General features: G+C 43.7%; 1 long non-coding RNA gene across 1 annotated transcript; it reads left to right on the plus strand.

Moving 5' to 3' along the window:
* The first annotated feature begins 7,868 nt into the window (after window positions 1-7,868).
* LOC147858652 (uncharacterized) lies at window positions 7,869-8,231 on the plus strand. Its single transcript, XR_015530398.1, has 2 exons — window positions 7,869-7,998; window positions 8,107-8,231. It is a non-coding gene; the product is annotated as an uncharacterized LOC147858652 (long non-coding RNA).
* The last annotated feature ends 15,990 nt before the right edge of the window (window positions 8,232-24,221 follow it).

Raw genomic sequence — 24,221 nt, forward strand, 5'->3', positions numbered from 1 at the left:
ATCATTGAAGTATTTTTGTGACCAGCCAGATCTTGTTGGTCGTAAAGGTCGTTGGGCTGACCTTATGCAAGATTTTGATTTTTCCATATGGTATCACAAGGGTTCTATGAACAGTGTTGCGGATGCTTTGAGTCGCATTAAAGAAGTTAACATGCTTAGCTTCACGGAAATAAAATATGATCTTTTAGATCACCTTTGAGGAAAATACCTTGATGACAGTTATTTTTGGAAATACTAGACGAAAGCCGAATCTTATTTAGATGCCGATATTAGCACCCTACCCTCGAAGGCGACATTTCACATTACAAACGGTTTGCTCTACCATAGTGGAAAGGTCTGTGTTCCAGATTTACCAAACGTAAAACAGAAAATTCTTCATGAATGTCATGATGCACCATCTGCTGGTCATCCTAGAATACAACGCACACTCGTTCTCATCTCGACTACTTTTTTCTTGCCTAAGATGGGCTTTGACGTGCATAAATACGTAACTCAATGCTTCCAATGTCAAATTAATAAGTCGGAATGACTTAAAGCTATTGGTCTTTTACATCCCTTAGATATTCCCAACAACAAATGGGAAAGTATCTCGATGGATTTTATTGTTAGTTTACCTCGTACATAGAGGGGTCATGATGCCATTTGGGTTGTCGCTGACAGACTAACAAAATTGGCTAGATTTATTGATGAGTTATTTCGTTTTTATGGATTACCGATGGATATTGTTAGTGATCGAGATTTCAAGTTTACTAGTGACTTTTGGACTCAAGTCTTTAAGAAACTAGAAACTATGTTGAGCATGAGTTCCGCAGATCATCCTCAGTCTAATGGACAAACTGAACGAGTTAATCAAATTATTGAGGACATGCTTTGAGCTTATGTAGCAAACAACCCTTCTAAGTGGTTGCAATACCTTCCTATCTTAGAATTTGCCTATAATAGCTCTAAACATACATCCACTAGATATAGTCCTTTTATGTTGATGTATGGTTTTAAGCCATGTGCCCTAGTTGATGTCACGATTCATCGTGATACATTAGACAGTACACGCATTTTTTTGTAAGACATGAACCAAATGTTGCATATTGCCAAAGAGAATGTCAAGACAGCTCAAGATTGTGCTGATTTTATGTTGATCAAGATGGACATCCTCGTGCATTTACTATTGGTCAAAAAGTCTTTTTGTGTGTCCCTACTGACTCTACATCATTGTCTACAGGCAAGTGCACTAAGTTAGCCCCAAATATTTTGGCCCATTTGAAATCCTTAAGCGGGTTGGGTCATCTGCTTATCACCTTGCCTTACCCCGTAACGGGTATTCATCCTGTTTTTCACGTTAGTTGTCTAAAACCATTTTTAGGCTCTGGTGATAACACCATCACAATCCAAGATCTTGTAACATTAGAAGATTTTTCTTACAAACCTCATGTTCCTGAACGAATTCTTGATTCTCGTACTAAAGAGATTTGGCTATTCAAGATCAAATGGATGGATAAACCTATTGATGATGCCACATGGGAAAGCGAGCATACTCTTAAGGCACAATTTCGTCACTTTATATTGCAAGAGTGCAATCTTTTGAAATAGGGGAGTATGTTATGTACACATAACATTGGTGAGGGTAGGTCACCAATAGTTACATTAGTGAAGGATATGTTCACTAATGTTAAAAAGGGGACCAATGATTGGATAAGAGGAATGATAAGTGCATGCACTATCATGATTTGGACAACCAATTAATGGAGAGACTTTTAGAAAGGCACATCTAATCAAGGGGCCTAGGAAAAGGTATAAATATGAGGCTTAGCTAGCATCATAATCACATTACATCGGAAGGCTGCTCAGTCTTAGACACCGGTGGTGCGGGCCAGGCTTTCATCTCGACGATCGTGTTTATCTCTTCCAAGGTATTAGTCATCCTAATATCCGGCGGTATAGAATGTCGGTGGTAGGTTGGCTATGTCTAGATCATAGCTCGGGGATGGTCGGGTGGAATGGGTTCTTCTATCCATTCTATTTTCCTTCTTTTACTTTTGTTTGGTCTATTGATTAGTAATAAACTCTTAACAAATCCCTCGAGACCGTTATTAATGTTGGAATTGATAAAGATCATTCTACTCAAATGCATGAGTGATTGGCAATTCTATTACTTGAGGGTTACAAATTACGTTAATTTTACGTATACATACTTGTGCGAGCTTAGGTAATAAGTAGAGTGTATTAATAATTTGGAAGAATATAAATAAGCTAGGTTTTGAATTGATGTATGTAGTAATAAAATATTTCTCAAATTTTAGTGCGATGCTAATGTGGCAAGAGCAAGAGACATAGATTTGAAATATATATATATATATCTATGACATGCTTGATCAATGTTTGAAAAAAGGGCTGAGAAATGAAGGGGGTTGGTTAAAAAGCTTATGTATGCAAGTAGTGGATTGATGTGAAATACTTCGATTGCAATTATTAAATACTTAGATTCTTAGGAACCACATTATACAAGAACTAGTCCACACTCTCATTTAAAACTAATTTTGCTCTATCACGGTGTCGTGAAGATTCCGGGCCATAGGTAGAAACAAGGTGAAATGCGTAGGAACATTGGTTTACGCGAGTGCACGCCTCGAGGGAATTAAATAGGGGAAGTACTAGGCGTGAGTATAAGGAGGGGTACTAGGTAGTTAGAGCATAGAGATTGCATAAGTAGGGAGAGTTAAAAGGAGAGTAAATCAAGGGAGAGAATCTAGGACAAAGGGTGACAGGTCATGAATGCTTGTAACGGTCGCTCCTTGTGCTATAAAAGGGGCCACCTTTGACTGTCTTCGGGATGCCATCTAAAGAGGAGGATACACAGAGAAAGACCGAGGACGGACCGCGGAAGGAGGGCTTCCCCTTGCTCGCGTTAGACGCCCGAGTGCTCCCGACCTGGGAATCAACCTTCTACGCACCGACGTCTCTTTGTACCTGGCCATTTGCCGAGCTCCGCGCTCCATCATCGGCTTTGAACCGGCTGTAACCACTCACATCACCGTGCACCTGTGTTTTAATAGAACTCTTTCTACCTAACATACTTCGTTCTCAGTGTCTTTGTCCGTGTCTGTGTCTACGCGTGACTCTCTTGCTCTCTCTCGTTAGCTAGACTTACCCGCTCTCCCGTGGTCTCAAGACCTACGCAGCCCACAAACTCCTCCCTCCTCGTTTCCCTGATTCTTTGGTTCGAGACCCCCGTGGTCCTGCCCGACTTCTACGCATCCGCGAGGATAACCTCGACAACGGCTAATCAAGAGATGGTGCAAGGGCGCATAGTATGTTTTTAGGGTTTACTCAATTGTATACTTATTCTTCACGTAATCGCATGTTCCTTGGTAATTTAAGAAGAATGTGGGCTTTCAATTGATAAAGAAGCCCCTCTCATGGTGATATGACAAGACAAGTCCAACACGAAGAATGATAGAAATCGGGTGGGCGGATTCCACAAGGTAATGTATTTACACTAAATGATCTACAAGAGAATAAGGGGAATTTGTTGTAGTACAAATGTGTACTTGCCTTTGACTATGTCAGAAGCACGTGGTAATTTTTTCTTGGGGAAGATGCGCACGTGCTTATTGTTAATATTCCCATTGTTCACACCAAGATCATGGGCCATGGCCAACGGTGACATGATTTAGGTCTGGCATGGCATGCTTATCTCCTGCAATGAATGATCTATCACAGCCATAGCTTGTTCCTCACGCCTATAAATACCACACTATCCTCCACTCCATTATTACCAACAAACAATTCCCAATCTTCCATCTCTACATTTCCACCACTAATTATACATCCATACATTTCCTACCAAGGTATTTCTGAATCATCTATTCTTGTGTTATGCTTCCTCTGATTGCTCTATTTAAACACATGTAGCTTTGATTTCATTCCTGTTTGATTAGGTTTTCTCCGCAGTTTCATACAAAAGTTCCAGCGGCAGATCGCATTTCGATTCGGCAGGATGAGGAATATGCTGCTCTTCTCTTTTGTTGCCATTTGTTTGGCGTGCAGTCATTCGCCCGAATTCGGGCTCGCGGCCGACGAAGACATTTGCCCCATGGCACAAGAAGCCGTGTTCCCGTACTGGTCGTTGTGCTCGGATCCCGCAAAGTATAGTTACTCCGGAGGTATTTACAAGCTCCAATCGCAAGGAAGCGGGGATGGCAATGGCTATCTCCTGGCCCCCGAGTGGGATGCCACAGACTCCACCTACTATGTCCGCCTCGTGGAGGATTCAGCCGCGGCAGCCAATTACGTGTTCACACACACCACAAGGGAAATCCGTCCATACGTCGCAGTGTCCGACACCAACATCATCATCGTGAATGCCGACACCCAGCGGTATCTGAAGTGGCGCGAGGAAGGCGGGGAACGGTTCTTGGTGGAGGCGGCCATGAATGAGGATTCTACAAGCCTGGCATTGTTCGAGTTTGTACCCGACAACACGGTCACGCTTGCATGTCCACGCGTGCTCAACGCACGATGCCAAGCGTATGATCTCGTGTCCATGGCATCGGACCCGACCACGGGACTCAGCCCTTACAAGGAGGATGGTGTCGTCTACTTCACATTGTCTGCCGAGAACCTTCTTCCCTTCACCCTCATCAACGCGACCAAGACTGCGACCTAAAAGCTCGACCTCCCGTCTATAAAACATGTGATTCAGGCTGTTATTTTGCAATGCAAAATTTGCAGATTGCCAAATAAGTGTATTCAAACTAGTGATTGGAACGAAACTCTGTGAATAAAATATAACAAGCACTACCTCATGATATATGAGAGCTTTCATGTTTCACCACAACTATGAGTGCTTCTTCTTTCTTATAAAAGTTGGGTATATGTTTCTATGTACATGTATTTATGTATGTATATCGTATGTATGTAGTACGCTTATATGTATGTAAGTATGTTAATTTGTATGTGTATAAACCACATTTTGCATGAGAGAGAGAGAGAGAGGAGAAGAAGAAGAAGAAGAAAACCTTGGATCAAGAACCTAGGAATTGTGCTTGACCTTTGGTTGTCTACAAGGGAGATGGGGGACTTTGAAGTTTGAATCTCCCTTTTCTTGAAATTTTCTTACAATTATTTTAAAAACCTAACGTTATATGTTGGGTTTTACATTGTGGCGTTTATTGTCGCTTCGAATCTAAAAAACGATGGTACGAAATTGCATGTAACTTTTAGCGTCACAGTTAACATCATCCATCTAATGTGTCATTTAGTGTCGCTATCATTAGTAAAAATATGTTCAACAGTAATGCCCCCTTATGCTAAAGTGTATATACATATAAAATATACAACACATATGCTCACTCACTTCATTTGCTCACAAATTCACAATACACCTAATTCACACGCATAAATTTGCAAGCACACAACATGTATAAAACAAGCAATTCAATTGAGAACAACTCGATAAGCATATTCAAACATGCTCATTGCTCACAATAAAAGCACATCACTAAGTGTTTCCTTGTAACAACAAATGCACACTTACAATCAACCCATACTCATACATATACGATATAAATTAATAGACAAACCACCGACCTCACATTCAACATACTTGCACTGTTGTACATGCACAAACATTTGAGCATAAACACTCAAGTTCATACACAATTACAAGAAAAAGGAACATAAATAGATTGAAGGTTACCCATTTTCCACCGTCAAAACCCACCTTGGATGGTTCAACTCCCCGGTGGTACACTATGTAAAACTCTAACTATCGCTATGCTAAACATTCTTGTCTTTGACAAGTCTATTGAACTACCAAAATGCAAAACATTCTTCTCTAATTTGAATTCCAGCTTAGTAAAAAAACGTTCAAGCCATATCATCACTTTACTAGCTCTACTCAACCTCTATAGTGGATAGAGTGACAATCATTTGTATCTTCAACATCCACATCCAATGAAGGACTATAATTCCAACAGTGAATATATAACTAGTGGTGCTTTGTTTTGCCCATGCATTTCTCAGCTCTTCTCCAAGTAAAGATTACCTATGGCACTTCATTGAAGATGTGTAATTGCTATTCTCAATGCAAAACTTGCATGCTTGACATCCACATAGAGTGAGTGGCCTTTGGATCAATACATCACAAGACAAGCATAAAAGGAAGGAAGGTAAATTAACCAGTATTAATGTGTTATGAAACTATAATCAATGTTGTGATGAATGTGGATGTGTTGCATCATGTTCCCGTGTTGAGGTTCTCATTAAGGAATGGTGTTTTACTCCATTAGGAAGATGAAGAGTCTAGTGCCAGGCCTATGACCTGGTCTCTGGATCCGACCCCTCAATTGGATTCACTACGTATGAAGAGGATGGCGTGATCTACCACAAACTCGCCGCCGATGATCTTGTCCTCTTCGTTCTTCGCACAATTGAATCAAAACTCTTAATGTAACTGGTTTGCCTATGTGATGCAAATGTGCATTGATCATGTATAGGAAAAGCCTACTTCATGCTACTCCTACAGTGTGGACATTGTCACTTTCGATGGCGAGTATTCATGACATGCAAACATATGGAATGATTATGTATAGATTTGAAATGAACGCATAGCAATAAACACGTGCAAACCTTCGGGCCTGTGAGATTACAACAACATTGCATCTCGTAAGGGTATGTGGCTTGTCCTTCCAATGTCATCACTTATAGAAACAACTATACACGCTCTATATTGGCGTCTAGACTTTGATGAGCCTAATTGGCCCATCATCATCTCCCTAAAGGATTCTCAACTCATGTTTATCATTCAAATCTACTACCCTCAAGAACAAGAAAACATTCATCCAACTTCTCAAACTTGATCTTCAAAGCTCTCCATCACTACTCCCTTGTGCCTACTCATTATTATTGCTATTCCACCATTCCACAATTCAATGTATTTTGATATGTCTCTCCCATTGAATCTCTGAACCTTATCAACCACTTTCTCCACCACTACACTTATGTATGTGGCCTTGTCCTTTGCATAAAGAGTTTTGTTCCACAACAACAAATGACACTGGAGCAATCTTTGCTTCTTTTTATTATTGTTGTAATTTTTTTTCTCTCTCAACTTTTCTTACTAGCCTTAACATTGTGGTCCGATGTTTACACTCAAAAGTTGGACAATATATTATTCATCATGGTTTTTTTCGTTTGAAATGTACTTGACTTGTGATAATGTCAATAATACTCATATGTTTTAAAGGTTAATATGATGCATTGTCCAAATATGCTATATCATAATAGTGGACTGATTTCTCAAATATGTCAACATAAGTAATGATTTGCCATTTCTTCTTATGGTAAAGTAGGTTGGTCGAGGCTAGCCCGAAAACAAGACGACAGAATGATTCTTATGGGGAAGTAATGTAGCAATCAATCTTTTATTTATATTGGTGCCTTTCCCACATGAATATTTTGCCCATGCATTTCTCAGCTTCTCTCTAAATAAAGATGATCTATGGCAACTTTTTTGAAGATAATTGCTAATTCCAACCCTAGACTTGAATGCTTGACATCCACATAGAGTGAGTGGCTTTTGGGATAACCCTGAATGTAATAACCTTCAGAATCTGGATGTCTTTTTGTTCAATCCGTTTTCTTTTATCTATCACAAATTTGTATATTTTATCCAGATGTTAGTGAGGCCCATTTTTTGATCGATAGACATTTGTCTAGTTCATGATCAGTATTCGAGCCGACATACAACAATGTATTTCGCCATGTGTTTCTTGTGATCCCCAGAAAACATTTCATCGAACCAAATAAAACAAGACGAACATATATAGGCGGCTACACTTTCTGATTCAACTTTATTCTCGACCAAAGATCTTAAAATGGTGTTTCTTTGACATCTGTAGAGCCTATAAATAGGCAGCTAGAATAGGGCCTCAATCCACAGTATCTCATCTCTCTACATCAACAATACATCACACCGTCACAAGCACGAAAGGAAGGAAGGTAAAAATTCAGTAGTGTCAAAGTGTCGGTCTGAATGTGGCTGTGTTAATGCATGTAATTATGTTCTCATTAAGAAGGAATGGTGTGTGTTTGCTCCTCGTTCATTAGGAATATGAGGACTCTTGTGCTACTTCTGGTTGCCATGGCCATTACCTTGGTTTCTAATGGCGCACTCAGTCGACCCAACGACATTTGCCCCACGGCCGATGAAGCCGTTTTCCCCTACTGGTCCCTATGCTCCGATCCAGCAACCTATGAGTACTCTGGGGGTGTTTACCCCATCGAATCGGTGGGGAGTAGCGCGGGCTATGGCCAATACCTGGCGCCAGAGTGGGACTCCGAGAACTCGACCTACTATGTCCGCCTGGTCGATGCCGATTCCTCCCCGGCCAACTACTTGTTCACACACAACAGCAGGGAAATCCGATCATATGTTGCCGTGAACTCCACTGACATCATCATCAAGAATGCCGATACCCAGCGACTTCTGGCATGGCGAGACGAGGGCGGGGAGAAGTTCCTTGTGGAGGCAGACACATCTGACGACGATACAAGCCAAGGATTCTTCAAGTTCACACCCGATGACTCGGTTTCCCTGGCGTGCCCTTTTATCTTAGGCGCCCGTTGCCAGGCCTACGACATTGTCTCGGGATCCAACCCCTTATCCGGGCTCACCGCGTACGAGGAGAATGGTGCCATCTACTTCAAACTCGCGGCCGATAATGTTGTCCCCTTTGTCCTTCGCACAAGCGTATCCAAAAGCCTAATGTAACCGGTTTGCTTATGCAATGCAAAATGTGCATTGATCATAATAAAACATTTCTCTACTTTTGATCATGTATAAGTAAAGCCTACTTTGGGCTACTATTTCTCTTGTGGACAATGTCACTTTCGTATCAATTTGTGGACATTGTCACTTTCCATGGTGAGTATTCATGAAACATACGGAAATTATTAAAAGTCATGATGAAATTTGTTGGATGTTGGAGGAAAAAATCGATTAGAAATTGGACGTTTGCTAAGGAATTTGTTTGTCTATATGTGACGGAGGTGGATTTTGTGTACATGAATTTTGGTTGTTTGAATTTGTAACAATTGCATTAGCTATAATTCGTGGGTGCAATTTTTGGATAAAGGGGAGTTTACATCAGGGATGGATAAAAGAGTTTGGAATGTGTGTTCTTTGAAGTTTGCTAAGGAATTTGTTTGTCTATATGTGACGGAGGTGGATTTTGTGTATATGAATTTTGGTTGTTTGAATTTGTAACAATTGCATTACCTATAATTCATGGGTGCAAATTTGGATAAAGGGGAGTTTACATCAGGGATGGATAAAATAGTTTGGAATGTGTGTTCTTTGAAGTTTGTAGTAAAAACGAATTTTTGGTGTGGATAATAGGTTCAGGTTAGACCATACATTAGCAAAGGTTTTTTCTTGTCTACTTTATTTATGTTAATGTCCATGGAAATGTGTCCTATAGCTTAACATAATGCATTGGCAGAATAAGCCAATGCATTCTCAATATAATATACTATATAATAAAAATAGAGTAGTTTCTCAAATCTATTAACATAAATAAGATTTGCCATTTTATCTTATACTAACAATGTAAGGTATGGATGGGTTTGGCTTGAGCACAATATCATTACACAAGTAGCGACATTAGTCCAAAATTTTGGATCCCTCTTCTCCAGCTACAAAATATAAAGCATCATGTTTAACTCGTCAAATTTTTTATGTTTATCATGGTTGATCCTTATCATGTTATAGTGTCATGACATGAGCTAATTCCTTTCCTATGCAAGCATGCTTGTTTAGGTTCTAGTAAAATAAAATGTGGTCTTTGCAAACTTTACATTCTCGTCTCTATGAGAATTCAACAAGAGAGTGGAAAGATAAAGAGAGAGAGAGAGAGAGAGAGAGAGAGAGAGAAACATAGTGGAAGTATGTATATATGTTATATATATATATATATATATATTTTCAAAATGAAGCTACTTTTCCGTTAGTAGGAAGGATTATTACAAAGACTATACAAGGAGGCTTATACACAAAATGGGGAATCTTTCTCCGATGAAGTTCAAGAAAATGAGACTACTTACATAGCCTTTCAAACTTACTACCTAAAGTAAGTAGATACCTATAGCTCAAAACGGTGCCCTTCAGTGTCGGTCAGTATGAGCCGACTCTTGGGGCCTACAACTAAGGGAGGGTGGCAAGTGAGAAGGAAACAACCAACGTGGGGGCTGGTAGTTCCACCTTGGGCCACTTCCTCTTTGCGTCACAATAGGCATGTTCTGCCATTTCTGCCAAAAGCGCAAACGGACAGTGACCACATCATTGGTGTGGATGCAAACCTCATCCAATTGCCCTCGTAGGCAGCTGATAAGCGTGAACTATATATCCATGATCACTTCCTTCGGGGGTTGTACCAGATCTTGGAAGACCTTTAGGTATCGTGTTTTCCAGACATACCACAGGGTGAAGCCTGCGATCAACATCCAAATTTCCAAGAACCTAGGGGATGCGGACAACCAGTCTCTCTCAAAACGGATCTTGATGGCTTTGCCTCTCATGCATAGATCGCACCAACTATCCGCATTGAACGTGTTTGTCCACCTATCAACCGCGTGATCAATCCATGCCGCAACACTCCACGATGTTGTTCCTTCCACTTCACATGCCGCAAGGAGGCAAGTGACTCTATCCCATTCCTTTTGAGCTTGAAGGCAATCCCACAGACAGTGTCTCAGAGTCTCAATAGGTGAAGAGCAAAGTGGGCAACCTAACGGGCCGCCACGTTTACCTAGCCATTCGCCAACGGGAACCACATTATGACCGATCTGCCACTAAAAGAGCTGGATCTTTTTGGGCATGTGGAGACGCCAGTGACCCGTCCAAAAGGTAAGGAGCACCTCGTAAGGGATGCCCAATGTTCGCCAGCCATTGCAAAGGGGACCATCGAGCTGCAGTTGTAAAGTCCAACCCAATTTAGTGTTGTATTCAAAGAAGTGGCGTAGTTTGCCATCATGTTTCCACCTAAAATCCCTTGGGTCCCATTCTAATTCGACGAGGAGACGAGAATTGTATACCTATAAATTCCAATGGGGTTCCACCTTAGCAACATCCGGGTCTGTCTTCTAGATGTTATCAACCTGCACCACCACTCGAACTAAGTGCCAAGTGCCCCTACTCTGCCTACTCTGCCTCTCCCCAAAACATGTATCTCTTCCCGATCCACTCACGCCATTCAACAACTTAACCATTCCAACCTCATCAAAGAGACCGAACCATGCATCTTCTTGCACTTCCCCCATTGGAACCCTGTCAACTACCTCAGCTATCAATCTCCGCATTTTCATAGCTCCCTTGAGGGGAGAGAATGGGTTCTCCTGGGCTCCCCCTAGAGCAACCATGTGGCCCCAATCGTCTATAGAGTGAAGCCTTGTCTATGCCAACTTTCCCCATACTAGGCCCTTAAGCTGCCCTAACATCATGTCATCACTTGTTCACACCTGGGGATTCCAAAATAAAGGTTGTCTAGTCCACTCAATTAGTGTCTCAGGGGTGTGCTTGACCAAATGTTGTCGCACATGACACCATGCCCGCAAGATGGAGTTTGTTACCTTGTCCTCCGGTTGACAAGCCATCTTGGGTGGGACTCCGCTCGTGCAACACCAGTTCAAGGAGTAAAGCCAAGACCTACCATTCTTGGGAGTCCCTTCTTGTAACCTGTTGTGAAGTAGTACTTTCCAACACCCCTTACTTGGTAGGAGGCAACTAACCACCATTTTGGCAGCAATGCACGACTTTGCGTTAAGGGGTCTATGAGGCCAAGCCCCCCTTTGGCCCACGGTTGCGTTAACCAACCCATGACACTCTGGCAGTAGCCATTGGGTTCTCCTTACCTGACTATATAAACCCCCTGATGGCAGCCTTAATCGAATGCAAACCTGTAGGGTCCATAATCCAACATGAGATCGAGGGCCACATGGTGGCAAGCATCACTTGGTTGACAATAAGGACCCTACCAGCAAAGGATAATTTAGATCTACTCCATTTATTTAGCTTCCTGCTTATTTTGGCTTGCACATGGGACAGTTGCACTCCCTTGGGAATTGCCCTCCCCATCATAAATCCTAGGTACTTGAACGTCGTCCCATTAGGGACCCATGTAAAATTGGCATGGGGATGCCACCTTGGTTTCTCTTGTTCGCTGAACCAAAGGCCTTGGGTTTTATCCCAATTGACCTTGGCACCAGGCCTGACAAAAGTCCTCGACTAGATGTTTAGCCCGCTACAAATTCTCCTCATCACCTTGCAAGAAGAGGACCGTATTGTCGGCATATTTAGATAAAAGAAGATATTCACTTGCATTAGGGATGGTCGATCCCCTCAATTCATTGCTTGGTGCTTGTAAGTAGGCAGAGAACGCCTCGGTTACAAATAGATAGAGATATGGGGCTAGTGGACAACCTTCCCTCACTGAGCGTTGTAGTTGGAAGGAGGGGTTCGTAGCACCCGCTATCAGCACGCTACTGGTAGTAGTCTGATAGAGTGTAGAAGTGCAAGTCCACCATTTCTAGGGTAGGTCCATAACTCTCATCATGTTTTCCAAGAAGGTCCATAGTACCCTATCGTAGGCCTTCTTGAAGTCTAGCATCAGAATAGCCGAGCTCGATACGGAGTGATCTACTAATGCCATTACTTCCCAGAGAAGCAGCACATTATCAAAGATACACCTGCTCCTGATAAACCCTGTTTGATTCTGATGTATAATGTCTGGTAAGAGGCTTGCTAACCACCGAGCGAGGACTTTTGCGAGTATCTTCTAGATCGGGTTAAGGATCGTTATTGGACGCCACTGGTGCAACTTCATGCTTCGCTTTGAGAATGAGATAGATCATCCCCTCTGCCATACCGGTCGGCATCGTTCCCGAGGTCCAAATCTCCTGAACCTTGGCTTCGAGCGACAGGATAACATTTTCCCAATGGATCTCAAAAAAATCTTGTGAGAGACCATCGAGGTCGGGGCATGCTCCTATCCGCAAATCCCTAAGTGCCTCTGAGAGTTCTAATCGAGATATGGGGCTATCAAGCACAACTTCCATCACTTGGGTTACCTTGGGGTAAATGCAAGTCATTACCCGATCAACCAACTTCGTGTTTTGCCTCATATGCATAGGTGCAAGTAGGTCTCGATAGTATTACGTTGCCATATACTGAATCTCATCCTTGTCCTGCATTATTGAGCCATCTGGTTTGCGCAACCCTTGTATACATCCACTACCACCCTTGGGAGCCTTGTATTGAAAGAAATGTCAGTTGACCCTATCATCTGTTTTAGCCCCCCACGCCACGGTTCTTCTAAATAGCATTCGGTTCCTCTCCGTCGTCCTTTCGTGCACCTTCATCTTTGCTTCCTCCAGCTTAGATCTGTTGGGAAATCAGTCTCTCCGGATGGGATTCGGTAATGAATAAAGGAGACCCGATGAGAACCGGAAGAGAACCGGTGAGAACCGGAAGAGATCCAAAAACCGGATCGGTGGACCCGGTAAGAACTGGACGAGAAGACAAATTTGTTAATATGTCTTGAATAAGCCCATTGAGGCTATATTTGTAAATAGCCCTAAGTTCATATAACTATAAATATGACCTAGGGCAATTACTTTAGATAAGTGGTCGTAGATTGAGTTGTTGTCATGTTGCTGTAACTATTGTACAAAGAGTGAGGGAGAGAGAGAGATACAGAGTGATACTCTGTTGTAACCGCCATTGTGGGAAGAAACAGAGCTTGAGGTCGTTGCCTCCAAGTCTCTGATTGTATCCCTTCTCTTCATAGTGATAGTTCAGAGTCTGTGGGCTCCCGTGGTTTTTCCCTATTAGGTTTCCTAGGTAAACATCCTGTGTCATTTTTCTTGTGTACTCTTCACTTCCCATTTCTGTGTTTGATTCTTATAGAAGTGTTTTACTACTCGGTTGTGGCCGAGCGATATTCCGCATATTTCTCGTCAAACTGGCATCAGAGCGAACAACACAGAAAATGGAAGAATCTTTCGGCGGCATGTTCAAGCTCACCGGCTCCAACTACTCAGTGTGGAAGTCGAAGATGAGGGACATGCTAGTGGTTAAAGATCTTTGGTTGCTGGTTCAGTTCGGGGACAAGAGACCGGATAAGATCGACGCCACGCTGTGGGAGGTGATGCACATGAAGACGACGCCATGCATCCGGTGCTTCATCGACATGAGCATGTACAACAACTTCAATGAAGAGAGCAAGGCTCATGAACTTTGGGAGAAGATCAGCATCATGTTCAAGAACAAGAATGCCGTTAATCGGGTTTCGGTATTTTGGAAGCTAGTGAAGCTCCGGTACCAAGACGACTCCAGTATGGCGGAGCACATGAATGCCTTCTAGGGGCTAATACACCAAGCAACCTCGTTGGAAGTACCTCTCACCGATGAGATACTTGCTCTACTACTGCTCGGTTCCCTCCCAGATAGCTGGGAGACGTTCGTTGTCACGTTGGGTAATGCCGGGCCGGAGGGAAAACAGATATCCTTAGCAAGAGTCAAGTCGATCTTGCTAGATGAGGAGGCGCATCAGAAAGACAAGGAGGTGATCTCCGACGCCAAAGCCCTCCTTACCGAATTGGAACGCGGAAGACAAAGGAATCGGAGTCCCCAAAACCAAGAAAAGTCAAGGACACGGTCAAAGTCAAGGGGGAGGCCCACTTGTTTCTATTGCGGCAAGTCGGGGCACTTTCAGAAGAACTGTCGGCATTTCCGGAAAGACAAGAGAATCGACAGTACCGATTCAAAGAAGTCACCGGACCGAAACGGTTCGGATCGGCGAGGCCCGGACCGGAAGGGAACGACGGCAATCACGGCAAGTGAAGAAGAACCAATGCTCATCACCGAGGAGAGTGAGTTGAACCTTGCCGTCGACGAGACAACGTGGGTTGTCGATTCCGGAGCGTCGTTCCATCTTACCCCGGACCGGAAATGCTTCTCATCCTACATAGCTAGTGAGCACGGTTGTGTCCGGATGGGGAATGAAGGGACATGTTGAATTATCGGCATAGGAGATGTGTTGTTGACGACATCAACTGGATGCAAGTTGCTATTGAAGGATGTCCGATACGTTCCGGAGGTTCGACTAAACTTGATATCAGCCGGTCGGCTAGATGATGAAGGCTACACAGGTAGCATCCGGAACGGTGTCGTGAAGTTCTGCAAAGGGAGCCTAATAGTTGCTCGAGCCCGGAAGGTCAACACCCTGTACTTGATGAATGCCCAGATATGACGGGGAGAAGTGAACGTAGCATCCGACACTGTCGGTGAGTTGTGGCACAAAATACTGTGTCACATGAGTGAGAAGGGGATGAAGAGGCTTGCCGAAGACAACCTCATTCTGGTGAAGGACGTGCAACTTGAGAAGTGCACCAACTGCCTGGCCGGCAAGCAAAATCGCACCTCCTTCCGGTCAAGACCACCTATGAGACGGAATGCACCACTGGAACTGGTGCATACCGATGTGTGTCAAGTCGACACAAAGTCACATGCTAGATCACAGTACTTTGTGACGTTCATAGATGACCACAGCTGGAAGTTGTGGGTCTCACTGTTGAAGACGAAGGATCAGGTGCTAACCGTCTTCAAGGAACTCCACACGAGAGTGGAAAGAGAAACTGGCCAGAAGCTGAAGGCGGTTCGAGCCGATAACGGAGGAGAATACTGGGGGCAGTTCGAGGAGTACTATCGCTCGAAGGGAATCCGGCTCGAATTTACCGTGCCGAAGATGCCGGAACTCAATGGGTTGGCCGAGAGGATGAACCAGACCATAATGGAGAGGGTCCAGAGTATGCTAGCACATGCCAAGTTACCCAAGAAGTTTTGGGCTGAGGCGCCAACGACAACGACGTACGTGATAAACAGATCCACCTCAGTACCCTTGGACGGAGACATGCCGCAGAGAGTGTGGACTGGTAAGGAAGTGTCTTACTGACGACTGAAGGTGTTCAGGTGTCTTGCTTACGTGCATGTGGCAAAGTACCGGAGAGAAAAGTTGGATCCAAAGTCTCAGCCTTGCATATTCCTCGAATACGACGATGATGAGTTCGGTTACCGAGTGTGGGACCTGGTCGACAGAAAGGTGTTCCGGAGTCAGGACATAGTCTTCATGGAAGACAGGACCATTGCCGACTGGGAGTCGGAGAAGAAGGTGACGAACTCCGGATCATCCATTGAAAACCAACATAAGGACAAAAGGATATACCCAGTTGGAAACCAGATGTTAGCCGGTAACCCGATGACACTCGACGAACCAGCCGGATACGGACAGGAAACCGAACCGACCGAAGAAGAAGAAGAAGACACCGGAACTGGGCAAGATCCCGAATTGGATTAAGATGAGGAACAAATGGAGGAACTGGCAATCAAAAACCAAGGACGGAGATATCCTCTCTGGGAGAGAAGAGCCCCCTAAAGATTTCTAGATGTAGAGCATGTATTGCTAACCGATGAGGGGGAGCTGAAAAGCTTCGAAGAAGCAAAGAGAGACACCCACAACCGCAAGTGGTTGAGTGCCATGTAGGATGAGATGGATTCCTTGCATGAGAACCACACATACGAATTGGTGGAGCTACCGAAAGGAAAGAGGGCACTCCGGAACAAGTGGGTGTACAAGTTGAAACTGGGAGACGTCGGAAATCCACCAAGGTATAAGGCCTGAATCGTGGTGAAGGGCTTCCATCAGAAGAAAGGAGTGGACTTCGATGAGATCTTTGCCCCGGTAGTAAAGATGACATCCATTCGGATGGTGCTGAGCATAGTGGCAAGCATGGACCTCGAGGTAGAGCAACTAGACGTCAAGACAGCGTTCCTCCATGGTGACCTTGAAGAGGAGATCAACATGCAGCAACCAGAAGGATTTGAGAAGAAAGGGAAGGAGCACCTGGTGTGCCGGTTGAAGAAGAGCCTATACGGACTAAAGCAGGCTCCCCGGCAATGGTACCGGAAGTTCGACTCCTTCATGACTGATCAAGGGTACCACAAGACGTAGGCCGATCATTGTGTATTTGTGAAGAAATTTGATGGAGGAGATTTCCTGATATTGCTCCCGTACGTGGACGACATGTTTATCATCGGACGAGACCAAGTCAAGATATGGACGCTGAAGAAGGCTCTGAACCGGACCTTCTCATTGAAAGACTTGGGTCTAACAAGATAGATATTGGGGTTGCATATCATCCGGGAGCGGTCAAAGAAGCAATTGTGGTTATCACAAGAAAAGTTTGTAACAAAGGTGCTTCAACGGTTTAACATGTCAGAAGCAAAATCGGTCGGATCGACACTCCCGACAAACTGCAGATTATCCGATAAGCAAAGCCCGAACACAAAGGCAGAGAAGGCGGATATGATGAAGATTCCATATGCCTCTGCGATCGGGAGCTTGATGTACGCAATGGTGTGTACTCAACTAGATATTGGATACGCAATCGGAGTGGTGAGTCGGTTGATGACCAACCCCGGAAAAGAGCACTGGAATGCGGTCAAGTGGATACTCCGGTATCTGAAAGGTACTTCGAGTATGTGCCTCCGGTTTGGCTCCAGTAATCCCCAACTTGACGGATTCACGGATTTGGATATGTCGGCTGATGCGGATACCAGCCGGTCTACATCCGGATATGTAATGACTTATGCGGGGGGAGCTGTATCATGGCAATTGAGGCTGCAGAAGACGGTTGTCAACCACGGAGGCGGAGTACATGGCAGACGTGGAAGCCGACAAGGAAATATTATGGATGAAGGACTTCATCGGAGATCAAGGGATCTGACAAGAGGAATACCGGCTCTACTGCGACAGTCAAAGTGCCATCCACCTTGCAAAGAACATGGCATACCATTCCAGAACGAAGCACATTCAACGCAGGTACCACTGGATCCGGGAGTGAGTTGAAGATCGAGAGTTCGTGCTGACAAAGATCCACACGGAGGACAATGGGTCGAATATGTTGACCAAGGTGCTGACACCCGACAAGCTGGACGCATGTCGAAATAGATCGGATTGACAAAACATCCTATACCGGAGTGAAGGGGGAGATTGTTGGAAAATCGGTCTCTCTGGATGGGATTCAGTAATGAATAAAGGAGACCCGGTGAGAACCGGAAGAGACCCAGTGAAAACCGGAAGAGATCCGGAAAGCAGTGTCGCGTTATTACGCGCGCGCGTCTAGAAGGGGCGGGACCACGGGGGTCTCGGACGAGGGAGAAGAGGGATGCCAAGAAAACCGACACCGAACACGACCCGGTTGCAACCGAACACAAGAGGGAGGGAGAGAGACAAAGGAGAGGGAGAGCGTGCGCGCGTCACCAACTCTTATGCACAGGAAGCAAGAGCTTGTGCTTCCGACACCACTAAAATACACCAATGTGCACAGACAAACAAGAGTATGTATATTACAAGAGAAATAATACAACCCCGGCTTCGAGCCGGACCAAGGTAGGTTAAAGCCGCAGTCGGCTGCCAAGCCGCCGGTCGGGGAGCTCACGGGTTGTCACACCGAGCGGGGTCTTGCACAGGAGACCGAGCAGAAGCAACCCTACAAAGGGGAAAGATACAACCGCGGCCACGAGCCGGCTACGCACAGAAGAAGAGAAGTTAACCTAACAACTTTGCCGCCATAGCTCTCGCCCGAATTCTCGAGAAGGAGAAGAAGGAAAAAAAAAAGGGAAAGAAAAGAAGGAATGTAGCTAACCCTAGAAAAGAAAACACAAAATGGTATACCCTTATGACTCAAAATGGGCAACTCCTTTCACAAAGGGCGCTCCCTTCCTTTTATAGAACAAGGAGAGGGATGCGTTACAATGTGGGATAAATCTCGACTTACATGGGATTCTCTGTCCCGACTTCACTCCTACTATTCACACATTTTTACAAGGGTAAATGCACATGGTGCACCCTGCCGATTCTTTCGATATTTCCCGGTTTCTCACCATGGCTCGGAATCTTCACAACATCCACCCCCACCAAACTACACGTCCACCGGTACGTGCCAAGTTCGGAGAAGGGTGAGAGATTTCGGCCGGTGAGGGACCGGTCTTCCGTAATCCGCATTCCGGCTGCGTGTTGCCCTCGCCGGTCCGAACCGTCGGCTCTATTTCCTTCTCCGTGTTTGCCTCCCGTAGGCTCGTTCGACCTGGCTTCATCTTTGCACTCTTCATTATCTTTGTGGGGATTTTCACATTGAGGCTCCCTTTGCTGCCGTTGGGTGGGTTAAGGTGTAGTCTCATCAGCTGGTGATCAAAGAAGGAGTCCCCCAGCTCTTCAAGGGACGAGCTGATGTATATGCGGTCTAGCCATGCAAGGCTACCACCCCTAACATTCATGGAGGCTCTGGAGAAGTGCAACGAATGTGAGCATCTCCTAAGGGAAGAGCCCCATGTATCTTTCACTCCGATTTTTCCAATTAGGAAAGCCCATGAATCTAGCTCCTCACCACGAATTGGTCTTTGGGTTCTCCCTTTCTTGTCTCTCGGGTGCTCAGTCATGTTAATATCACCAACCATTATCCATGCCTTTGCATCAGGTAATGTGGTCACTAACATCTTTCAGAAGATTGCTCTCTCGGGGGATGAGTTAGGGGCATAAATGTTTAGCACCCCAATATGTAGGCAATCCATTTCAGAAGCACATATAAGGCTCTACCCGCGACCAACGTGCCATGTGATGTTACTTTGTATCGGGTAGTGGGACTTCTTTCTAAGGGAAGACCTTGAGAGGGGGGGGAGGTCCCACCTAGGCTTCCAAGTTTACCCATCTTCTTAACGGGTGCCAAGGAGTCTCGTCACCCTTAGTTGACGCGGCCTTCCCCAAGGATCGAGGTCTCGAGCTTCCCTTTCCAATTTATGAGGACACTCCTTAGCAAGGTGTCCTTCTGTTTGCAAATGAAACACTTCCCAGGGAGTGCCTCATAAACCACTTTCAGCACTGTGAGACCTAGCTCCTCAGAGTAAAGCCTAATTCTTTTTGGTAGTCCTTGGAGGGAAAGAACTAAGATGCGCAACTTGGGCACCTCCGCAATTGTATTTGCCATAGACATTTTTTGAGGGAAAATCATCCCTATCTGTTCGCCAATAAAAGGAATCAGATGGCACAAGTGGGGAGGGAGGCTAGAAAATGTTGCGGTGATCACCCTAGGGTTGTTAAGTTTTCGTAACTCTTCACTTGGATCGAACCCTGGTGACCATGGTTGGAGCAACACCTTGTCGTACTTCAATTCAAGTACCTTGAGCTCTACCAAAGGTTGTGCCAATGCATCATCACCCATTTCAATGTGGAAGAAAATTTTCCCTAAACCCTTGACGCTCTTGATCGAAGGCATGTTCTCCATCACATCCACTTGGAGCATGTCCCGAACCATGCCACGATTTGGTCTACCTGCCGCAAACCTAAAGACAAAGGACGTACGACGTGTCGTTCGATTTCCTCCGCTAAGAGTCGGTTGGCCTCTAGGGACAAGGTGATGTCTAAATTTGTTCTTCCTTCTCCGGGTAGTGAACTAGGATCTATTAGAAGTTCGAATCCTCTCACCATATCAAACTATAGGTTCTGTTTTTTTCCATTTTCTGTTTTTCTCTTCCCTTTTTTTTGCTTTTTTTTTCTTCTTCTTCTTCTTCTTCCTTTTTTTTTTTGGGGGGGGGGGGGGGGGGGAGGTGTTGCAGTGGGTACCTGACATCAAGTCTGCTGAAGCGGCGACCGCTAGCCGTGAACCTAATCGCACAGAAATACCACAAGCCACTGATGAACGACCAAAACTCCCTCCTGCGCTAGCCCCTGCGCTCTCTCTCCTCCCAAAGCATATATATGTTATATTGATTTATTCTTGTTTACATATGTTTGCTATCTATTATTGGAGACCTTACAAAATGCACACCTCTTCATGTGAAGGGATATGAAAGGGGCACATTTAATTTCCTAACGAGAAAATACTAAAATAAGATAATATTAATATGTTTTCTATTATATAACTATTCTAACACCTCCCTCTTAATGTAAACCATTTAAGTTCTTCGACTTTTGTAGATAGATGCCAATTTTATTACAACAATTCCGATGTTTTTGATGTGACACCAGTTTTGTTAAGAAATACACCCACATTCTTGTTGTTCAGGTGTACTATAACAACATTTCTTAACATTGGGACATTTGACACAAGTAATATGTCGCATTCCCTTTTTGATAATTACGTGAGATGTCAAGAATTACTTTCTTTTTTAAAACTTTTAAGAACATATAACGCATGCATACAAGATTTTTAAAGACACCACTCAAATATGTAGTTAATATTTTTAAGATTAAAAGTTTAACCTTCATTTATTCAATCTATAATAAATTGTTCCAATTCTTAGAAAAGATGACGGGAAGACATGCAATTATAATTGTAATATGCTTCATTGTACTGAATGTTAAATTCAAATCCAACTTAACAAATTTTGAAATGCAATTATGTGTGTGTATTTGTTGAGCTAAGACTTATAAAGATCGATCTGTCGAGTTTGTAAATAGGGTTTAAGGTTATAAGTAAAACAATATTCGTGAAAACAAATCTCACGAGATACCACGCATGCAAAAAACCACTACGCAAATTATATGTCAATCATGTGGACAAACATGAACACATAATCATATGAGCAACCATCTTGACTTAATATCATTGTGTTTACCCAAAACTACTTTACCAAGAATTATTACAACATAAATCATATTAATAGGATACCAAATATACTTAAACACTAAGTTCAATTACATTAACCGAGAAACAATAATATCTAACATTTGTCATACACTTGATAAGTTAAAAGCATATGTTCAATGGAAACTATACTAAGTAACCATATACTCTACAAGTCATGTAATATATTATAGACACATTGAGTTAGAAACACCAATAGGATAGAGTAAAGATAAAATGTTACTGTAAGATTATACTCAAACCAAAAGTTCTTACAATTCAAAATAATGTTCTACAAATACAAAGCAGTATACAATTCATTCCATTAATAAATCTGGAACCGATTGCTCTCCAAGATCAGCAAGTTGTTGTGTCATATCCGCTTTTTCCTCTTTGGTCTGCTCAACTAAATCTAGCATTTGTTCGGACTGTAGTACATCCTCGACATCGACAAGGTCCCCTCCTTCATCTATAGGTTCCATCGGTTCTCTGGAGGTCAACTTGAACATCTCAGTTTCATTAATATGATTTGCCCCAACCTCTTGGTCTTGGTCGGGACAATCCAAATACCTAGTGCTTTCTACAAGAACTTGACGCACTGCATCGAGATCTCGTATACTACAATTTGACATCTTTCCAAAACTAGATTAAAAAAAAAAGCATCTTTACGGAATCTTTAGGGAACCTTAAAATCAATTAAAAATAGATGCTTGGCAATTTTCTTTCCCTTGTTCATGGTGTTTGCATTGAGTCAAGGTGACCAAGGAGACGAAAACTGAGAGTCTGAGATAGCTTGTGTGCTCTTGATCTCTTGAAAATCTTGAACACGATAATGACAATGAGAATATGACTTTCATTTATATAGTAATAATAATTTATTTATTTCTTTTAAATTAAATAAAATTATTTTTACTTGTGGGTTATTATAGAATAACTTTTTCTATTATTTTCACTCATTTGATCTTAGTCGGCCTTAGTCAAGATGTCCTCAACATCAAGTAAAAACTATCTATTTTCTATTGAGTCTTTTACATTATCTGATAACTCATTATTCTCAACTGAGGAATATAACCATGTAAAAATTAAACGGTGCCAACATAAAGAGTCCAACGATGATATTGGGCAAAGTTCAAATTCACTTTTCTCAATCGATGTCATAGACACACCAACCCTAGACTACGACGGAGCACGAATGACGAGGCTACGACCGCTAAGGTTGTGAACGTGGAACTCAACGTAATGAGGCTAGAAACTCGGGAAGTTGGGAGCGACGAGATGAGGAACATAAGACGCTAGGAACAATATAAAGGCATAAAGACAAAGCTGTAAATGAAGGAGAGAAGATGGGGCTAAACAAGAATACTAGATTGATGTGTCAATGATTCGTGTTGAATACCATGAAAGGGACCAAGAAGGTTACAAGTATTTATATGTAATTTGAAGTACATGCATTAGAATATTTTGAAGAATATTCTAGAACCTTCTAGAACCTTGGAACTTTCTAGAACATTGTAGATGTCTAGAGAGTATACCTAGATCATGTACATCTTATACAATGATATGTAGATCAAATATATCTTATACAATGCTCATATGAAGATGGTTGAGCATGATGTATTGTTCATGTGAGGTTGTAAGTTCAATCCTCACCAAGTATATATTTCATGTCATTGTATTGTGACATTATCCTCCCCTTTACGGCCACCTTTTCAAAAGTGTAGTGTAGGGGTGAGCGGAGACTAGAACACCAACGGGCATGAGCGACCATGTGTTGTTCTCACCGGGAACTGCAACACCAACAGACGTGAGTGACCATGTGCGGTCCTCACCGGAGACTAGAACACCAACGGGCGTGAGTGACCATGTGCGGTCCTTGCCGGAGACACGAACACCAACGGATGTGAGCGACCATGTACAGTCTTCACCGGGAACTAGAACACCAACGGGCGTGAGTGACGATGTGCGGTCCTCACCGGGCATTAGAACACCAACAAGCATGAGAGACCATGTGTGGTCCTCACCGGGAACGCGAACACCAATAGGCGTGAGAGACCATGTGCGCGGTCCACACCGGGAACTGGAACACCAACAGGCATGAGCGACCATGTGCGGTCCTCACCGAGAACTGGAACACCAACAGATGTGAGCGACCATGTACGGTCCTCATGGGGAACTGGAACACTAACAGGTGTGAGTGACCATGTGTGGTCCTCACCGGAGACACGAACACTAACAGACATGAGTGACCATGTGCGGTCCTCACCGGGAACACGAACACCAACGGGCGTGAGAGACCATGTACGATCCTCACCGGGAACTGGAACACCAACAGGCGTGAGCAACCATGTGCAGTCCTCACCAGAGACACGAACACCAACAAGCATGAGAGACCATGTGCGGTCCTCACCGGGAACGTGAACACCAACGGGCGTGAAAGACCATGTACGATCCTCACCGGGAACTGGAACACCAACAGGCGTGAGCAA

Source organism: Azolla caroliniana, unplaced genomic scaffold (assembly GCF_043228905.1).
Source record: "Azolla caroliniana isolate FFs.n. ecotype wild unplaced genomic scaffold, voAzoCaro1.0.p SCAF_10, whole genome shotgun sequence".
NCBI lineage: Eukaryota > Viridiplantae > Streptophyta > Polypodiopsida > Salviniales > Salviniaceae > Azolla > Azolla caroliniana.